Source organism: Staurois parvus, unplaced genomic scaffold (genome assembly GCF_062004578.1).
Source record: "Staurois parvus isolate SC_StPar_1 unplaced genomic scaffold, SC_StPar_1.0 ptg000204l, whole genome shotgun sequence".
In the NCBI taxonomy this organism is placed as follows: Eukaryota; Metazoa; Chordata; class Amphibia; order Anura; family Ranidae; genus Staurois; species Staurois parvus.
In genome coordinates, this window is record NW_028318000.1 from 2,957,296 (window position 1) to 2,978,223 (window position 20,928).

The following is a 20,928-nucleotide window of genomic DNA, read 5'->3' on the forward strand; positions in this document are numbered from 1 at the left end:
CCCCCTTCTTCCCCTATCACCTCATTCCTTTTTCCTCTATTTGTGAATAAACCCAAATCTTATTTTAAGACCTAGTGATCCTTTATTAGAATTGAGACACCCCAAATGAAGCACACTTTTACAGTTTACATCATTTCAGAGTTAGCTGAAAGAAGAAAATAGTTGTAACTATAAAAAAAACAAACAAATAAACAAAGAAAGAAAATATGCCCAGACACTAAACAATCCTTTTAAAGTGGTATTAAACCCAAAAGAAAACATTTATTATGTTGAAGGCAGGAAATTTTCATTTAGCTTTGTTTTGGATGCATTAGTATATTGAAGAATTTAATTTCATTGTATTCATTATCTTGACCCAATTTGTTTTCAGAATTCATTTTGTATCTTCGGCATTTAATTTGTATATTCATTGGTCTCAAGGGATTTGAAAAATGTAGCCGTTTTTAGAAAAGATTGCTTTATATTCAATATTATCAAATCAGACAGATCTAAATATTTTTGGACGCTAGTCCAACCCACCAAGAGAAATAACGTAAGTTGATTGGACAATATCGACAAGCATCATGTGCATCCTATTCGAATTTGGATCCAGACGTTATCTGAATTATCAAACAAATTCAAAAATGTAATTCATTTCCCGTGGGTCCGAACTACTATTGCATCATGTGACATCATCCAAATTAAATGAATGAAATAGATGCATTAGATCATTTCTATATAACTTTTTTTTTTGATTCGTTGACATTCATTACTATGTCTATTCAGAGATTTGTATACATCCAAATCTCTGAAAATGAAATTTTTGTCTGAAAAATTAATCGAAACAAAACAAAGCACACATAGCTAGTTGCAGCTTACCAATTCTTAGATGTGATGACTGCATTAGTTTTCTTTATGAGGCTTTTTTTTTAAGTTTATTTTCAAACGGGGATCCATCCAGTAAGTTTGTTGTTTTTCAACAGGAAAAGCTGTCCTACAAATGTATAATTTAAGAGTAATAATACAAACCATTTACCACTGACTGGGGTGCTTACAATCACAAGTTTATATTTATGTAAAACCTTTATTCCACAAGAAAAAAAATGGTTTGCTCTAACTGCATATAAAGTGTAAGCTGGGGTTTGGCTTCAGTTTGTTAGTCTATCCAAATCTGCTAGTTCATCTAACATTACTCTTCACCCAAACTAACAATGCTGCTGTCTGCTGTGCCCCTGTGCTCCTTCATCCAGAGTAAGGGAACTCTAATGCAGGAGGTGGGTTACTGGCCAGATAATCAGGTGAAAACAGAGGGGAAAAGCCTAAGAAAGGAAAACTAATGCAGCCACTACATGTAAGGGTTAATAAGCTTCAATATATTACATTTTTGGTTTTGGGTTTAATACCCCTTTAAGCTAGTTGAAGGTGTCTTTCTCTGTAGTACACAGCAAACACAGAAAATCATTTTTGCTGATTTCAGTGTATTTAGACAATGTTTTTATATGGTCTAAGAAAATCTGGAGATTATATTATCATTTAATCTCATGGCAGTATAAATCTTGTAAATTAGATAAGAATTGAGTCAATGGACAGCATGGGATTTCAATGGAAAGCCTGCAACTTCTGTTCCAGGCATTCATGCATGCATTGTCAAGCAAGCTGATGGAAGGCAGCCAGAAAGAGACTGTAAGCAACCAAAAAAATGAAATGAATATTTCCACAAGATATGCAGACATCCCATAGTCTCCTGCAGCTTCAAGCCTGCTAGTTATAAACTTTTACAATGACTTAAAATTACTGAACTTCTAAAATGTTTGATCAGTAGTGGTTTTGCTGAAAGTCCAATTGAAATGAAATCAGTGATAATCCAAACCAGGCTCCAAAACATGTATATTACAGAGCAGCAAATTATTTAAATTTGTGCAGAATAGCTTGAGAAGCACATGGGCAGCCCTACCTAATGAGATGATAGGACAAAAACTAGCCCAGGACACGTTCTTTAAAAATTCCACCAGGTAATGCCAGAAATGGATATAGGATGAATAAACTATTGAAGCAGCTTTTGGTCAATTTCTCCCAAATGCCTTTGAAAATGCTGTGAAAAGGCACTTTGACACATCCCTGAAATTTGCTCCAAATTTGCCTGTATGTTTGCAGTATGTTGTCTGTAGCAAGAATTTTATGTTTCAGGGTGATGAGTATTGCATCTAAGTCCCAGTTTTTATATTTACATTAGGATACACATTTTACAGAGATATACGTGACTGCTACACGTCACTGCAAACAGTATTTAGGAAAAAAACAACTCATTCTAAGTAAAAAAAATTAAAAGTCACACAAAAGATCTGCTAATATTATTCACAATTAGTAACGTTATCCATGCTGGAACAGAAATTTACATATTTGATACATATAAAACATTGCAGTGCAATCTGGGTTTGCTCAGCAGCTTGAGATGGTAGATTAATGAGATTACCAATCAGAAAGTCAGCTTTGCTTTTTACCTTATTCCTCCTTAACAAACCACATTTCTGTTAAACGGTTTTGTTTTGATGATCTCCTTATACCATAATTATGCTCATATGGTCTAGAGAATGTAGGAATTTAGCTCAGTTCAGCTTTGAATGCTAGTATAATTGAATGTAAGATGTGACATTATAGTACTTTCATTGGCTGTGTGATATCTATTATGATTAGGTTAGTATAACATTGGAGTCTCCACGGTGCTCCAGCAGCCTTTCAACCTTCTTAGCTTGGGTTTTTAGGCAAGAGGGAGCAGGGTCAGCTTAGCTTGGGTTTTTAGACAAGAGAGAGCAGGGTCAGCTGAGCTGCTTAGAGATCAACTTCAGTGATTTTGCCAAAAATTTAAGGAATAATTGTCCCATAGTGCCTGCAGCTACAGAGGTCAGTGAAGGTTTGTTTTATAAACCATCAAATGAAAAAGGTATATAATGTTGCCCTTACCATGTTTGAAGTGTGGTTCCTGTTTTCAGCTTGGTGTCTCAAAATCCCCCTTCCATGATTCCTGTCTTCAGTTGTCTCTGTCCTGTCACTGGGTCCAGTGGGGTCACCTTTGCTTGTGTGCCTCCTGCTGCCACTATGGACAGGCCTCCTTACATCCATTAAAGTGAATAGCCTTGGAGGCAAGCCACTATGCCCCCACCCCTTCCCTGCAAGTGATTGATAATGGCTGGCGTCTGGGCTGGGTGTGCTTCACTAGCAGGAAGATTAGGAAACTGGTGCTGTGGTCTTTGAGTCAGCAATGATTCATTGCTTATAATGCAAGTGTATTGTGGACATATTTCAATAAAATATGTCTGGGAACTGGGGGATAAAGCAAATGTTGCTAAGAATGCATTTTTTTAAAAACATTGAGAGTTTAATACTACTTTAAAATGTGTTTATTGAGTTTATGTTTAATTAATTGAAAAGTTTACTTTAATAACCACATTCTGACTGATAACAGTAGAACTATGTCATGAAAGACACACCCTGTCTATGACTTTGGATTGTATTACTTTCTATCTCTTTAGATTGTAAGCTCCATAAGGAGGGCCCTCCTAATCATTCTGTATTGAACTGTATTTTAATGGTACTGTCTCCCTTAATATCGTAAAATACCACACAAACTGTTGGTGCTATATAAATCCTGTATAATAATAATAATAATAATACCAGTAATAATAGTTCATAGGAGGTTCAGCTAACCCAGCAAAAGTCTGCTAACCCCAAACATAACACTGACCCCTACTAAATTCCTTGGAAGCCAAATGTTTAAAAAAGAGTACAGCTGTGGAGAAAATGTATCAATGCAAAAATATGTTTTCAAAGAAGTTATTTTATTGTGGCATAAAGGGCAACATTAAAAAACACAAATCCTGCAAATACGATGTTTTGAGGATTCTTTAAGCCTTCACGGGAAGTTGAAGTAAAGTACCATATACTCCTTTAAATGGGACATTGTTTGTTTACAGAACCTCCTACAAATAACAGATCCACTGTCAGCGTCTCTTTGTAAACCAGGGGATCTGTCATTTAGAGGTGGTGAAATTACTGCCCCTAAATTACATATCACCACCAGATGTTTGTAAAAAAAAAACAGGCTGGGGATCTTGAGTGACACCATTGACCAAATATGGTCAAGCCTATATAATGGTCAATGACATCACTCAGCCTCTCTGGCCCATTTGTTCACATACACTTGGAATGGATGTAGTGGTGTGTGAACATACTGTAATTGGTGCTGGGGAGTCATTATATTAGGCAGTTATTGTGATTGATGTGGACCAACATGTCCCGGGGATGTAATTTGTATTGAGGGAATTGTTTTTTTATTTTTCCAATAAAGGAGTTTTTTTTACAATGTGGGTGCTTTTATTTACTTTTTCACTTGTTTGTGAATAATTATCAAGGCTTATTATATATCCCATTCTCATTCATATAGGGAGGAGGGACAGACATCTGGTGGTCCACTTGTTCCAAAGAAGGCTTCTAGATTTTGATAACTTCCCCCTCCTGAAGATCCTCACATCCTTTTTGGGGCATAGGATACATTGATAGCACACTATGCAAAAAGCCATTATTGGGAAAAAAACATTTCCGGGGAACAACAAAATAAGCTTTGGTACTGTAGTAAGGAGAGATTTAGTACACTATCAGTGAGTTGCACTTTTATTTTATGCACCTGAAAATATGTATGCTGATTTGGCCAGTCTGCAGAGAATCATACAATTCATAAAACACAGTTGCCTGGATTCTAAAATGATGTGATTCTCAGCAGATCGGATATACAGTATCTGAATTCAGACATTCAAACAAATAATACAATATGTTAGGCTATGTTCACACTAGCTTTGTTAGCAGGTGTTAGACAGGCGTTTAAAATGCCTATGAAAATTCTACACATGGCAACACATGGTGTTGTTCACACTGAAGCGTTAGCATCGCGTCGTGGCAAAATTGACGCCTCATGTCAAGTCAGGAGGCATTGAAGCCTCCCATTCAAGTCTATAGTGATGCTCCTCAGATGCCTGGCAGGCATTTGCGGGGCGTTTGTGAGGCGTTTGTGGAGCGTTAATACCATTAAACTTCATTATAAGCATTTGTGGTGCGTTTTAACGCTTGGCAAAAGCCTCAAAAACACGCATAGGGCGTTTGGGGAGTATTTGAGAAGCATTAAAAATGGTTCCCAAACGCCTGTCTAACGCCTGGCAAACACTATAGGGGCGTTTGGCAAGCGTTAGAAATTAGTCAAGTGTGAACAAGCCCTAAATATGTGATGGTCACAATTTACAAGTACTGGGTGAATCTGACCAGATTTGATTCTGAAAGGTTATGCCAAATTTTATCAAAATTCAGTGATCCCGACCTTAAACAAAAATACCAAAATCTTGTTGTTAAATACTGGCTATTTGCAGGGCTAATACACAAACCACTTTCAAAAACAGTATAGGAAGCTGAGCAATGCTATTGGGTAAATATACCAAAGCAAGCAAAAATAAAAAAAACATACAGCTGGGAGACTATCTTATCATGTGGCATTTTAAGGCAACATTGAAAATGCACAAATCTTTAAATAGCATGCTTGAAAGATGTCCTAAAGCTTTATGTCATGTTATGCAGTATTATCTTTATGGACAGCCTCAGTGAAAGCACACTGGCAGTGCATATTTGGCTGTGAAATGTATTTTTTTCTTTTCAATTCACTTGAATTACATATAGCAGAACCCCCCCCCCTCCCCTCCATTTGATTAATTTCAGTTTGAAAAAATAGGTTTTAGCAGTGACACATGCTTTTTCATCAAACAGTAATAAGCTCGGTTTGAATGGCAGATAGAAATTGGCCATTAGTTAACTGTGGCCGTCCTGGTGTTCCATGATGCAAAATTGTCCTATCACTGGACAGTCTTTATCAAATGCTTATTAAGAGCAGTGTACAATTACCGGCAGCAGAGCATTTAAATTATGGAGACTTGGCTGAAATGTACTAGAGAGAGTACATGCAGGTGTTTTACTGCAAACATTATGAAATTACGGATTACACAGTAGTGTACATTTGGCCAGTGGCAGGACAACAGTAAATTGTAGGGTTAGTCGCAAATGTGCTAGAGACAAAAAAAAGACACTTCAAGATATACAATATTGCAGGGGATACTGTCTGTAGCAGGAAAGTGTTAATCGGGGATATTAGGCCTAACTGGTGTATTATTAACTTTTATTTATTCCTTGTGGATAGCGGGGTACATTAAATGTGACAATATCAAGGGAAGTGGTTTAGATGCACACTGTTCTTGCACTGTTTTTTTTTTCCTTTCAAGCAATGCAGTGGTGTGCTGTGAACAAAAGAGAGCTTAAAGAATAGATGAACAGTGATAATTGTTCTGCTAGAAGCACTCTACGCTTAAAAAATGTCCTGTGAATATAACATAAAAAAACACATAAAAATTAAAAAACCCAAGAAAGAAATGAAAACCCCAAAGACTTGCGGCTAAATGAAAAAATACATAAACAGCATTTTACCTAAAATAAAGGCCATATTTCCAAATAATAAAGCTAAATATACCCACAAAATAAATGAAAATCCCAAAATACTATAACCTAAAACAGTATAATAGGGAAGTGCAGCGCTTAAAAAATTAATCAGCAGTATATAGAATATCCCACATCAAAAATGATAAGAGCAATAAATAATAATTATCATACAAAAAGTTCTATATAAATGACAGTCTGTGTGGATATAAGGTGCAAGAGAAATTTTAAAATCCAGTGGTGGTGCTCCAAAAGGTACGGCAGAATTACACACTCACCAGATGCGTAATTAGTGTATGCATTAAGTATCACATCCAGGGTCTCCTTATCAGGTAGAGGTCTGGTCAGGGTTGTAGGTAATCCTCCCTCAGGGTGATGGTTTTATGTGCCCAATGGAGATTAAATGGATCCAGGTAGCCAGAGGTCCCTTTAAGGGAGTAGGTGAGGATGCCTGTTTACAGGGGACTCCCTTCTCTGGATACAAAGGATGGATGAATGGCTGGATCACAAAAGCAGGCTCTGCAAATGAAATGCTCCTCAAGGGAGACCAGGAAGGGTGCCCACAGTGTAGTATTCAAAATTGATTTATTTGATAGTAAAAACGAGTGTTTGCAAACAATATAAGCATTAAAAGCAGTATAACAGCGTCAGGTCTGAAGAGATAGACTAACCCTCCAGAGTCAAAGATGGCCGCCAGGCCTCCACGTGGTGCTGGCGGCGTGACATCACGACATCCTCGATCCTTCTAACGTGTTTCGTGCGCACGCACTTCTTCAGAGGAAGATATCATAGTTTTTGTACCCGCTTTTGTGATCCAGCCATTCATCCATCCTTTGTATCCAGAGAAGAGAGTCCCCTGTAACAGGCATCCTCACCTACTCATCCCTTAAAGGGACCTCTGGCTACCTGGATCCATTTAATCTCCATTGGGCACATAAGACCATCACCCTGAGGGAGGATTACCTACACCCCTGACCAGACCTCTACCCGATAAGGAGACCCTGGATGTAATGCGTACAATAATTACGTATCTGGTGAGTGCGTAATTCTACCGTACCTTTTGGAGCACCACCACTGGATTTTAATATTTCTCTTGCACCTTATATCCACACAGACTGTCATTTATATAGAACTTTTTTTATTATCATTATTATTTATTGCTCTTATTGTTTTTGATGTGGGATATTCAATATACCGCTGATTAATTTTTTAAGCGCTGCACTTCCCTATTATACTGTTTATGATAAGGTTTTATTTGGTTACCTTGAGTGTTCAGCTGATGATTGGATAGCGCTCACTTTTATATTGCTACATATAACCTAAAACAAAAGAACATTTTAAAGGGAAGCACTGCAACACAGAAAGCCCCAATAATAATAAAAAAACAAAAAACAAAAAGAAGCAAAGGGGTTGTTATTTACAAAGCGCAGTTTGCTAACAGAACATAATGTCTCGCTATGTAGTTTATCACCTTTCATTTTGCTTTCCCCACAACAGCTCTATGCTTTGTCTACAACAACTTCCAATTCACTGACATCGTGACTGCTTTGTTCCCTCACCCCTTTTATAGTGAGGTAGATGGCTGATCTAGACCATTACAAGCCAAATCCAAGTTTATTGCCCATAATTCAAGGAATATACAATGTATCATTTCTCAAAACAGCAGGCCTAAAAGATAAAGCTGAACTCCAGGCATTCGTAAATGGCAAAAATTATTGCAGCTCTGTATTCATTGATGTGCTGATATTTTTTTAACAATGCAACTAGTGTAAGTACCTTAGTCGAGTGTGTAGATGGGGGAATCGTCCCTGCTGAGCTATTTTATTCTGTCACTGGGGAGACCTCCCTACAGTCAGAATACACTGATCAGCATTTGCAGCTGTAGCTGTAGCCTGCAGCTTTGATTGAGCAGGGAAAATCCAACAGGGCGGTTGTACCAAAGTCTATTGGTAAATCAACTTCTATACAACCTCCCTGCCCTTACAAAGATCAAAATTTGGCTGGTCCCTGCTGAACCAGACAAGTTTTGATCTATGTATAGCCAGCTTTAATCCATGTTACTGCTTCTCCTTTCAGTGTCCAGTTGCAGGTTGAAGGAAGGAAAAGACCCCTATGTGTTACCTAACTGCTGCAGAGAGAACTCAACTCTCCTGCCATGTCAGAAAGTGCTGTGCAATGTAGGAGAGCTCTGTATACTTCAGAACTTTATGTAAATAATTCCGTCTGTCAGGGAATAGAGCACTCATACATGCGTCGCACTTACCCCCAAAGGGAACTCTGATTTGTGTCCCATTTTCTCTTCCTAATAGTATAGCAGCAGCCAGGCAAACAGTAAAATTCAGTCATTTAGCTCAGTAAACGGTCTAGGGGCTGCCTTATTTTGAAGCTTAATGAGGTTTAGGGAAGCTGTGGGATACTCCAGAACAGGGGCGGACTGACCATTCGAGCACGCGGGCACTGCCCGAGGGCCCGGGGTCAGTAGGGGGCCCCATGAAATGCCCCTGGTACCTTTTTTATAGGCTTTTTTGAGTGTGGGCAAGTACACAGGGGCCCCATGATCCCCTATTGCCCGGGGGCCCCATGAGTTATCACTCCGCCCCTGCTCCAGAACACTAAACAAGGATGTGAGGTCACTCTTCCCTTTGCAGCCACTTCTCAGAACAGACCCTTCAGCAGTAGGACATAAAGTGGACAGGCAAGTCTTAATATTAGTGCTTAGTGCTAGGGGATAACAGCAACAACAGTCACTAGGATCTTTCCCTCAGTGGAAACTCACAGTATCCCTGGGACTTGGATGTCTCCCTTCAGACTCAGGCAGACAGTCTTCTCAGTGATTCATCGATGTCGGATCCCCAGTGAGGTCCCTTTCTAAGCATCAAAGGAATTTGAAGCAGGATAGACCCCCCCCCCAGCTATACTTGGACCTTGATGAGACAAGCAGAATCTTCAGATGAACTGCCTAGAAGAGCAGAAGCCCTTCTATCCTGGGAAAAGAATGGGGCAGCTCAGGGCTTCAGACTATTTATGATCACTCCCAGTCACCATCTGAGCACCCTCTCCCTGGGATGGGCTTAGACAACATAAATATTCAGCTGCTGATTTACTTCATCTAGCCCACTACTTTCCAGAACTATCCAGATGGCAGGGGGAAGCAGCTAAATCCACATCCTGTGAAACTCAGAGCAGACCAGAGCAATAACAAGCAGCTCCACTGTTTACAGGAGAGCTAAAGAACTAAATTTACCTAACCTAGGACCTATCTAGGAGAGCACTACACATGTATTTCATTTGTGTATATTGCCTGAAGTTCAGCTTTAAGTTACCTTCAGCAAGATTACTTACTATAGCAAAAATAATTCAAACAACAAGCCTCTCTGGCATAAAATATAAGTAGAGACAGTTAGGCGTCTGCAGCAATACAAGTCTCCATACAGTAGACTAGACCTTATTTCAGTCAGTAGATACCTTTTTTCTGCAATTAACTAACAAGTCACGAAGAGTACAGACATGAAATTTCAGTTCACATTTAGCATGTACTTCTACTTTTGATTTCAACGTTCATTGTGTCTGAGCTGCATGGCTAAGACTAATTAAAACCTCACTAATGAGAATAAGAACATTTATTTTTAAGTAATTCTACAGCTGAGTCAGTATTAAGCAGTATTTTCTCTAATATGTCGTGCTCACCAGGCACAGAGCTCCTTTATCATGTAAAATGTGCTACAGCCTTCCCCAGGAGAGCAGCCTAATTTATAGACCTTTCCGTGTCATATGATCAATACAGGAGGAGGAATTTCTTAAGAGCACATTAGATAACAATTCTCGCCACTGTTTTTAAGATTCGAAAGTTTAGCCTGCCAAGACTTGAAGAGATTAGCAGAACACATTGAAAATAAAAGAAACACTTTTGCTGTGGTTCAGTAAAAGGCAATGATAGGAAATCAAAATAGGTCCATGGTGGCACTTAATTAAAACAGTCTAATGCAGTGCTCCATTTTTGTTATAGGCAGCTTAGAACAAAAGCCAAAACTACCATTATGGCCCAGTTGGAGGTTTTAAATCCAACTTTTTAAAAGCTTACTGGAATATTTAATTTAAAATGTTCCTGTTTTAGTGCTTTTGAAAATGCTATTTGTATAACTTTATAATGTACCCCAAAAAGCTGTCTATATTTAATTTTCAGCTTTTTCTGGGTTATATTAGGCTTTTCCTAGATATTTCAGTTGCCTTTCATAGTACAAATAAATATTGTGTTGGTATATAGCCAGTTAATAATGTGACATTGGTGTGTTTGGGAACACACTGGGGACATTCAGAAAACTGTAGTATTATATTTATAAATGAATAAAAAGTATATGATGTGTTATAATGTGATGCACACTTTAAAAACAAAATGGCAAATAGTGTGGAAGTGCAAAAAAATATCTGTTCATCCACCAAGAAATCTAGCAAGCTTATAACTTCTGGTGCTGTCTGTCTGTTAGCTCAGAACAATTAGCATTGTTCTCAGCTATCTCTGTGGACTACAAAACACCTACCTAAAGTATATTGTGGAGAAGAGGGCAGGTGTTCTATAGTCTTGTTCTGGGGTGACTGCTCTGCCTCTCAACAGACACTGTATATTATGTCAGTATCGGAGAGGAAGAAGGGTTTTCTACCCTTACTACCAAGCAGCACTGTGCTGAGACTGAGATGAGTCTGGGCATCAGCTCTCTATCACCACCTACAGGCAGGAGCGAGGAAAAAGCTGAGTCCTCTCTCTAGCTGCTGTTTCTGTGTTTCTGACAGGTGTCATGCCTGTCAGTAAGGAGTGGTGGCAGTGCAGCCTTTTTACTTGGCATCGGGATGGCCGGGGGGGGGGGGGGGTGCAGTTGCTACTCTGCAGTAGATGCAATGATAAATGGGTATAGGGTGTGCATTTAAAAAATATATATGAAGAGAATATGTTAATATTTAAAATAGACCTGCAGTTCTGCTTTGTCTTTCCAGAGTAAAATCATTAACAATATAATATAAACTAAACTTGTTGGCTTTTGTCTTTTAAAATCCCATAGGCAATATTATGCTGCAGCCAAGTTCAGGTTAGGGTCTTAAGATGTATTGCTTCCTTGAAGTAGATGTAAACTCTAACTGAATAATATTTAGTTTTGTAGTATGAAGAATTGTCGCTTTTTTTTAAATCAAACACTGGGGCAGTGTGACATCATCAACTGACTGTTAATTCTGATGGACTTTACAGAGTACATAGACCATTAACATCACTCTCTGACACCAAAGAATATTACCACAGTAACAAAGACATAAAACATTATGGCCAGTTTGATTAGAAGACATGTATCTAACAGTATCTATAATCCCTTTCTTATGCCTTACCAGAGCATTTTTGTTACCCGAGACTGTAAATAGATACATTAAAATTTAAAATTGCATGGTGCTGTAAAATTGAGACAAATTAAAATACCCTCAAATTTTCCATAGGTGACACTTTAAATTGGTAGTAAACTGCAGTATTTAAAAATAAAAAAAAATCACTGCAAAGCAATGACATAATGTATTAGTATGCATTGCATGCGAGTGCACTATGAAATACTTACCTTAGAACAAAGCCCTCCAGCGGTGCGCTGTCACCACTGACAGGGCTTCCATCTCCCCTCAGTCTTCCTTTCGGGTTTGCTGACTCTGGTCCTTTGAATGGATGAGTGGTGAAGATGTCACTCCTGCGCATGTGCACGACAGTCACAGTTTATGGCACAGAGCTCTGAAGGGATGGAATGGACATGCTGTCCCTTCAGAGCACATGTGCCAGTGAAGTCACCGGCTGCATCCAGTGTGAAAATCTCCTAAACACTGCAAGTTTAGAAGATAATTACTGTACCAACAGGTAAACATTATTATAGGTTTACCTGTAGGTACAAGAACAAAAGCAGAGTTTATTACAGCTTTAAAAATCCTTTACAGCTTACCATCTTTAATTGTAGCATATTTTATTTTATAACTATCACAAGGGGGTTGGCAAGCCCTATGTGATAGTATATATGGGGTTAGAGGTCCTCTTTACAGAGGCTTAATGAGTCCCTTGAATCCCTCCATGGACATTCTCCCAGAACCACACCTCCCACACCCTTTGGGCACAGCTGATCATGTCCAAGTAAAGGGCCCATCAGAGTCGCTTTTTACCATGTGGCCAGCTGTGTCCAATAACAGCTGATCACCATATAAATAGGAAATGCCAGTTATCAGCAGCCCTCTCCTCATGCTGACAGGGTGCGAGGAGAGCCAGTAAGTGTCATTTCTCAGGGGGACATCTACACTGATCATCAGGGCACTGATGATCAGTGTAGCCTCATCAGTGGGGCCAATAGTGCCCATCTGTGCTGGCTTTCAGTGCCCATCTGTGCTGGCTATCAGTGCCCATCAGTGCTGACGATCAGTGCCTCCACAGTGATGCCTGTCAGTGCCCATCAGTGATGCCTATCAATGCCCAACAGTGCTGCCTATCAGTGCAGCCTCATCAGTGCCTTCTCATCAGTGCCCATCAGTGCAGCCTACCAGTGTACATCAGTGCAGCCTATCAGTGCCCATCAGTGCAGCTTCATCAGCGCACATCAGTGAAGAAGAAAAATTAAAAACATTTACAAAACTTTATAACAGAAACTAAGAAATTTTTTTTTAAAATTTTTGGTCTTTTTTTGTTAATTTAGCAAAAATAAATACCCCAGTGGTGATTAAGTACCACCAAAAGAAAGCTCTATTTGTCTAAAAAAAAGATAAACATTTTGTTTGGGTGCAGTGTTGCATCACTGCACAATTGTCATTCAAAGTGTGACAGCGCTGAAAGCTGAAAATTGGCCTGGGCCAGGGGGGTAAAAGTGCCCGGTAGACAAGTGGTTAATGTGAATCAAGCATGACCAAAAGCAGCATGCATATTTTTGTTACAAACTTTCTACAGAGCAATTTTTTAGTGGTTTTACATACTGATTGCCATTCAGTTTAGTTTCGAGAAATGGTCTGTTAACATCTTTGCCATTAAAAAGTTCCTCCAATTAAAAGTAGTAAAAGCAGCTAAATGCCAGCGAGTCCACTTGCTCTGTGATAAAAGATAAAGATCAAGTTTATCACTATGGCTACTAAATCATTTGTTACCGTAACAGTAGACCGTAGCAGGGGAAGGGAGGCAGGGGCCAAGAAACACTGTTTTAATCTTATTTTTTAAAATAATTAAAGTGCAAATAACCACAGATATTTAATCCCTGTTTAGACAAATTATTTTCGCAAACCATAAACATGGAAACCCAAAGTTATGGTAACTGATACAGTCAAACCAATGTTGGATTACTTTTTCTAAAACCAATCAACGATGAATATTTTAATGAATCTTTTTAAACAATCTAAGGCTGAATTCTGGTTAACATGGTCTAATAATATAATTGGATGGTATGCTTATAACGTTTATTATGAAGAAAAATAGAAATGTCCTTTTTCTTGACACTTCTTCACCTATAAAACTCCATAGGAATGACATTTGTGCTCCTGTTCTGCTCTTTTTTGGTGCTTGGAGTAGTGAATACTGGCCAAGTGATCCTTTTGGTGCATTGTGTAACTGCAGGTCCCTGCCAAAAAAACATAAAGACCTGCATGGGTTGTGTATTACTACCTGCATGTATCAAAGGCTGGCATAGGAGTGTTACATGAGGATGTAATTATGCCAACAAAACATTGTTTCATTTTTTTAAACTAGCAAAAGTGTTATTGTTCATTGAACAGGCTAAACACAGAAGGCGCATCAATGTACTGGTAGAGATAACAGTGGTGTGTGTTGGTACAGTGGTGGCAAGTACTGAGCAGGGGTGGACTGACCATTTTGGCACTCGGGCACTGACCAAGGGCCCAGGGTCACTAGAGGGCCCCATGAGAGGCTAAGTCTGTACTCTGGATATGCCGCTGCTGAAAGGAGGAAAAAAGGAAGTGTTGCAACAGGGCAGTGCCGCGGCAGGCACTTCAGATACCTCTCCTCGGAGGTCCCACATCCCTGCCACAGGACAGGTGGCCAGAGAAGAGAGCGGAGTCATCGTTGTGCTGACCTGCCCTGTATCCTGCAGCAGGTCAGTGTGTAATCCCCCGACCCCGGTGACACTGACAGCACTGCAGCTTAACCGCCTCCCGCCCGCCATATAAGGAAATGACAGGCTGGCGGCAGTTCTCTTGTTCTGGGAGGACATCATATGACGTCCTCCCACTCCAACGATCGGTGTGGCACTGTGTCCCTGGGACACAGCGGATCACTGATCAGCGGAAAGAGCCGAAGACGTAGACTCGGACATGTGATCAGCGGTGTCCAATCACAGCTGATCGCATGTAAATAAGGAAATGCCAGTTATTGGCATTCCTCTCCTCACCAGCTGTCACGCTGACAGCTGGTGAGGAGAGGAGAGCCGGTAATCGGCATTCCTCAGAGGGGGCATCTACACTGATCATCAGAGCAGTAATCAGTGCCCTGATGATCAGTGTAGCCCCATCAGTGCCACCTGTCAGTGTCCATTAATGTCACCTGTCAGTGTCCATCAATGCCACCTGTCAGTGCCAATCAATGCACATCAATGCCACATATCATTGCTAATCAATGCCACATATCAGTGTCAATCAATGCCACATATCAGTGCCTACCAGTGCACATAAATGCCACATATCAGTGCCCATCTGAGCTGCCTATCAGTGCTAGTCAGTGCCACCTATGAGTGCTGCCAATCAGCGCCGCCTATCAGTGCCACCTAACAGCGCCAATCAGTGCTGCCTATCAGTGCCATATATGAGTACTGCCTTTCAGTGCCAATCAGTGATGTCTGTCAATGCCCATCAGTGCCACCTACCAGTGCATCCTCATCAGTGCCCATCAGTGCCACCTATCAATGCCCATCAGTGACACCTTATCAGTGACTATCACTGCAGCCTCATTAGCGCACATCAGTGAAGGAGAAAAATTACTCATTTACAAACTTTTATAACAGAAACAAAAAAAAACTTTTTTTTTAAATTTTCAGTTGTTTTTTGGTTAGTTTAGCAAAAAATAAAAACCCAGAGGGGATTAAATACCACCAAAAAAAGCTCTATCTGTCCCAAAAAATGATACAAATTTCATATGGGGACAGTGTTGCATGACCGTGCAATTGTCATTCAAAGTGTGACAGTGCTGAAAGCTGAAAATTGGCCTGGGCAGGAAGGAGGCATAAGTGCCCGGTAGGCAAATGGTTACTAGTAGTCTTTTATTCTATATTCCCTATATAAAACAGTGATATCTGTATACTGAGTGGCACCCAGTGCACAGATATCAGTGTTATATATAAGGAATAGCACTCAGTGTACAGATATCAGTGATTTATACAGTGGCTTGAAAAAGTATTCCTCACGACTGAAATGTTCCCCATGTTGTCATGTTACAATGTATTCCCCACCTGAAATGTCCCCCATGTTGTCATGTTACAATGTATTCCCCTCCTGAAATGTCCCCCATGTTGTCATGTTACAATGTATTCCCCCCCTGAAATGTCCCCCATGTTGTCATGTTACAATGTATTCCCCCCCTGAAATGTCCCCCATGTTGTCATGTTACAATGTATTCCCCCCCTGAAATGTCCCCCATGTTGTCATGTTACAATGTATTCCCCCCCTGAAATGTCCCCCATGTTGTCATGTTACAATGTATTCCCCCCCTGAAATGTCCCCCATGTTGTCATGTTACAATGTATTCCCCCCCTGAAATGTCCACCATGTTGTCATGTTACAATGTATTTATTGGGATTGGATATGATAGACCAACACAAAGTGGCACATAATTGTGAAGTGGAAGGAAAATGAGAAATGGTTCCAACATTTGTGACCAATAAATCTGTGAAAAGTGTGGCGGCATTTGTATTCAGCCCCCAGGAGTCAGTATTTTGTAGGACCCCCTTTAGCTGCAATTCCATCAGCAAGTCTTTTTGGGGACGTCTCTCCCAGCTTTGTACACCTACAGAGGGACATTTCTGCCCATTCTTCTTTGCAGAATCACTCAAGCTCTGTTATTGGATGGAGAGCGTCTGTGAACAGCAATTTTCAGGTCTGGCCACAGATTCTCCATTGGTTTTTGGTCTGGACTGTGACTGGTCCATTCTAACACATGAATATGCTTTGTTTAGAAAGTTTGGAGACCCCAAATTTAGATAGAAGGGCGAGTTTACTGTCCTTCAGGTTTTTGGGGGCCGGACTGTGGTCTTTGGGATCAGTGGTCCTGGCATCAGTGGGAGTAAACCATGTATGTTTAGTATTAGGGGGAGGAATAGCATCCCACCTTTGGTGTCACTGGGAGGAATAGTGCCCCATTGTTGGTATCAGTGGGAGGAATAATGCCCCATCATTGGTATCAGTGGGATGAATGGTGCCTTATCATTCATGTCAGTGAAAGGAATAATATCCTATCATTGGTGTCAGTGGGAAGAATAGTGCCACAGCATTGGTGTCAGTGGGAGGAATAGTGCCCTATCATTGGTGTCAGTGGGAGGAATAGTGCCCTATCATTGGTGTCAGTGGAAGGAATAGGAAAAATTAATTAAAACCTTCATTTTGAAATGTTGCGCTCTGTTTAATGTAAGTTTTTTAAATCTTTATTTTGTATAAGAAACATTTATTTTGAACATACTGTAGAGAAATTCTGTGACAAACGCATGTATTGCGGGCAGTGTAATATGTAGGTGCGGCTTTGTGTGGGTGCAGCTTGAGTGGGCAGGGACACAGGGGGCCCCATGATCTCCTATTGCCCGGGGGCCCCATGAGTTGTCAGTCCGCCCCTGGTACTGAGGCAAGCATTGGTGCAGGGACAGTAGCTACAGAGGCTGAATGAAGTGAGGGTGTGTGGGAAAGTTGGTGAGAACAGGAGGAGAGGGAAGGGGTTAGGTGTAGTGGTAGTGGTGGTGGTGGTGGTGGGGCAGGGTTGGTAGCCAGGTGTGGTGTGGAAGGAGGAGGAAGATGGTAGTCAGATAGTGGTAGCGAGAACACAGAACAATGGCATAATGGTGCAGCTATGGGGAAGTTACAGGAATGGTGTTGAGAAAGGTGTGAATGCACAATGATGGTGAGATCCTGATGCAGTGATGGTGAGGGGATGGTTACAGGTGGAGTGGAAAATGATGAATTCATGCTGAGCTGTTAGCTTTAACACCAGATAAAGTCCTCCCATCCAGCAGCAGAGTTTAGGTGGGGTGTTAGTGATGTGAGCTGCTAGGGAAGAAGTTACAGTGCCTGTATGCCTAGATAAGTCACAGCAGAAGTTGAGGGGTAGTGAGGTTACACATTGCAACATAGACTCACCTGCTGCAGGGACCATATTGGCTGCATTTCCCACTGGGTATGGCTGTTGTGGATGGTGCTAGTGAACATTTAAATGTTGATTCTAACTTTATACTTCATAGTGGTAAACAATGTTATTGTCTTCCTGCCATTATTAAGCTAGTGCCAGGTATTGACACCATTTTGGCATATAACAAAGACTCTACTCAACCCCCAAAGTGGAACTGGCACTTAGCGATAGCACTGCTGATCTCCAATCTGCAGCGATTTTTGAAATCATCTCCTAGCACTGGAAATCTTGTATCACTAATAACTAATCTTTGGTTCCTACATGTCACATTATCTACTGAAGAAAGCTGCAAATAAGCTATTAGTGTTGAGGGACTTTGTAGCAGTAGCTGACTGCCAGTATGTGAAAAGGCCGCTACATATTACAGATGGACAGCATTGTCCCTAAATCCTGTGTCCTGCTTTCTACGTATGTGCAGTAGAACTCCATAGACTTCTATGGGACCAAGAAACAGTTCCGTTTCCTGGATCCATAGAAGTCTATAGATTCTACTACACAGGCAGCAGAAAGTAGAATATGCACCGACCACAAGTAAACATTGTGACTTGAATTCTAGTAGATTGTGAGTATTAACAAAGTAGGAAGAGGGTGGAGTAGGTCAGAACAGTGTGAGGGGGATAGGGTGAGCAAATGGTAAGACAGCGTTGTTTGAAAGAGTATCCTTTAAGTTAAATTAAAAGACAAATATATGTGTATATTTTGAAATAATGCATGGTGGTTATTTTGCCAAAAATGTGTACAATTAAACTCTGCTTTAACCACCTCAAAACCAGACACTTTTCCCCTTCCTGCCAAGGCCATTTTTCAGCTTATAGTGCTGTCACGCTTTGAATGACATTTACTCAGTTATACAACATTGTACTCAAATGAAATGTTTATATTGTATATTTATCTTCATATCTTCATTTCTTTAGTACAAATAACCCAAATCAGTGTATATTATTAGTCTGTGTGAAAGTTATGTCTACAAACTATAGTATTATATATATCTGAAAATTGATCAGTCCTGTGGTAATGACTGCCTATTTCATTTCTTGAGGCCCCCCCAAATGATTCCTTTTTGGAAAGTAGACAGTCTGAGGTATTTATAATAAGCATGGTTAGTTTTATGAAGTTTTAATTTTTTTTGTCACAATTTTTTGGAAAATGAAGACATTTTATATATAAAATTTTATATATATATATATATTTATATATATATAGATAGACCATCTCACAGAGACGTCCTGACCATCCAGGGAAATTAACACCTCGACAGGAGCATCTTTTGATGAGAAGGGTTGAAAAAAATAACCATGCAAGTTCACTGCAGTTAGCTAAAGAAGTAGAAAACCAAACTGGGGTGATTGTTTCCCGTGACACAATACATTGTACACTGCAGAGGAATGGCATGCATGGGTGTCGTCCAGGAAAGAAGCCTCTTCTAAAGCCCATGCACAAAAAAGCCCACCTATAATTTTCCAGGGCTCATGCTGAAAAAGAAGAAGACCACTGGGAGCCTGTACTCTGGAGTGATGAGACCAAGATAAATGTTTTTGGAACTGATGGCTTCAAAACTGTATGGTGTTGCAAAGGTGAGGAGTACAAAGAGAAATGCATATTGCCTACAGTGAAACATGGTGGTGGCAGCGTCCCACTTTGGGGCTGCATTAATGGTATCATGAATTCACAGATATACTGCTCTATTTTGAAAGAGAAGATGCTACCGTTTGTCTGTGCCATTGGTCATTGTGCACTTTTCCAACATGACTATGATCCAAAATACACATCTAAGGCCACTGTTGCATTTCTGAAGAAGAACCGGGTGAAAGTGATTCAAAGGCCAAGCATGTCTCCTGATCTGAACCCAGTCCAACACCTAAGGGGAATTCTGAGGAGACACGTTGAGCATCACTCTCCATCCAGCATCCAGTCTCTAAAAGAGGTCATTCTTGAAGAATAGAAAAAGATAGATGTTGCAATATGTCACCAACTTGTTCATTTCATGCCTAGAAGACTTGGTGCTGTCTTTACAAATCATGAAGGTCATACAAAATAATAGATGTAGTAGTTTTTGTTGGGGAGTGTATTCATTTTTGCATCAACTAATTTTAGTAAAGCTGAAGATTTTGTAATCTAAGTTATATTATCAACCTTACTTTCATGTAATGAACAAATGTTCTATAAAACTCTGTTTTGTCAAAATTTTGGAAATTGCTCTTGTGTTGAGGTATTGATTAAAATCTTACTTTTCAAATGGGGTGTACTCATTTATTCTGAGCACTGTATACAGTTGTGCTCAGGGGAGGGGGGGAAGGGAGGGGAGGTGGGAAAGGCAAGAGGGGGAGGAAGGGAAAGGGAGAAGGGGTAGTCGGATAATATTCATCCCTCCTAGTGCACAGCCTAGGCCTGTAGGATTATGTGGTAATCCTTTGCATAGAGGTTCCGCTAGAAGTGAGGAAGATGCTCAGCGGGTGTTCCAATCAGGTAAGGTGAGGAATCCTGAGACTGTCATGCCAGGCTTGTCGCCAGGAGATGATGCGTAGAAGTTGCAACCCAGGAAATTATTCAAGTGTTCGATAGAAACTTTCTCGATGCTGGTTGAGGTTGAGATCACAATGGCAAAATTGGTCTAGATGGTGATGTCGAGGTTGGCCTGGATGGGGATCCACGTGAAAGCAGGACAAATCTTAGTAATACTTCATCACCATACCGGGGGCTAGTAAAGGAGTGCGCCTTCCCTTTGTACATAAAGGATAGGTAAAAACGGGAAAGCCCAGCGGTATTTCATTTGACGGTTTGTCGGATGGGAAAGTAGAGATTTTAGGAAACGTCTCTTTTGGTTGGTTACATAGTTACATAGTCAGTCTGGCTGAAAAAAGACAAAAGTCTATCCAATTCAACCATTAAAAAAAAAGAAGTTAGAATCCTATACCCACAGTTGATCCAGAGGAAGACAAAAAAGCCAGCAAAGCATGAACTAATTTGCTCCTGCATGGGAAAAAAATCCTTCCTGATCCCCTGAGAGGTTGTTCCCTAGATCAACTTTACCTATA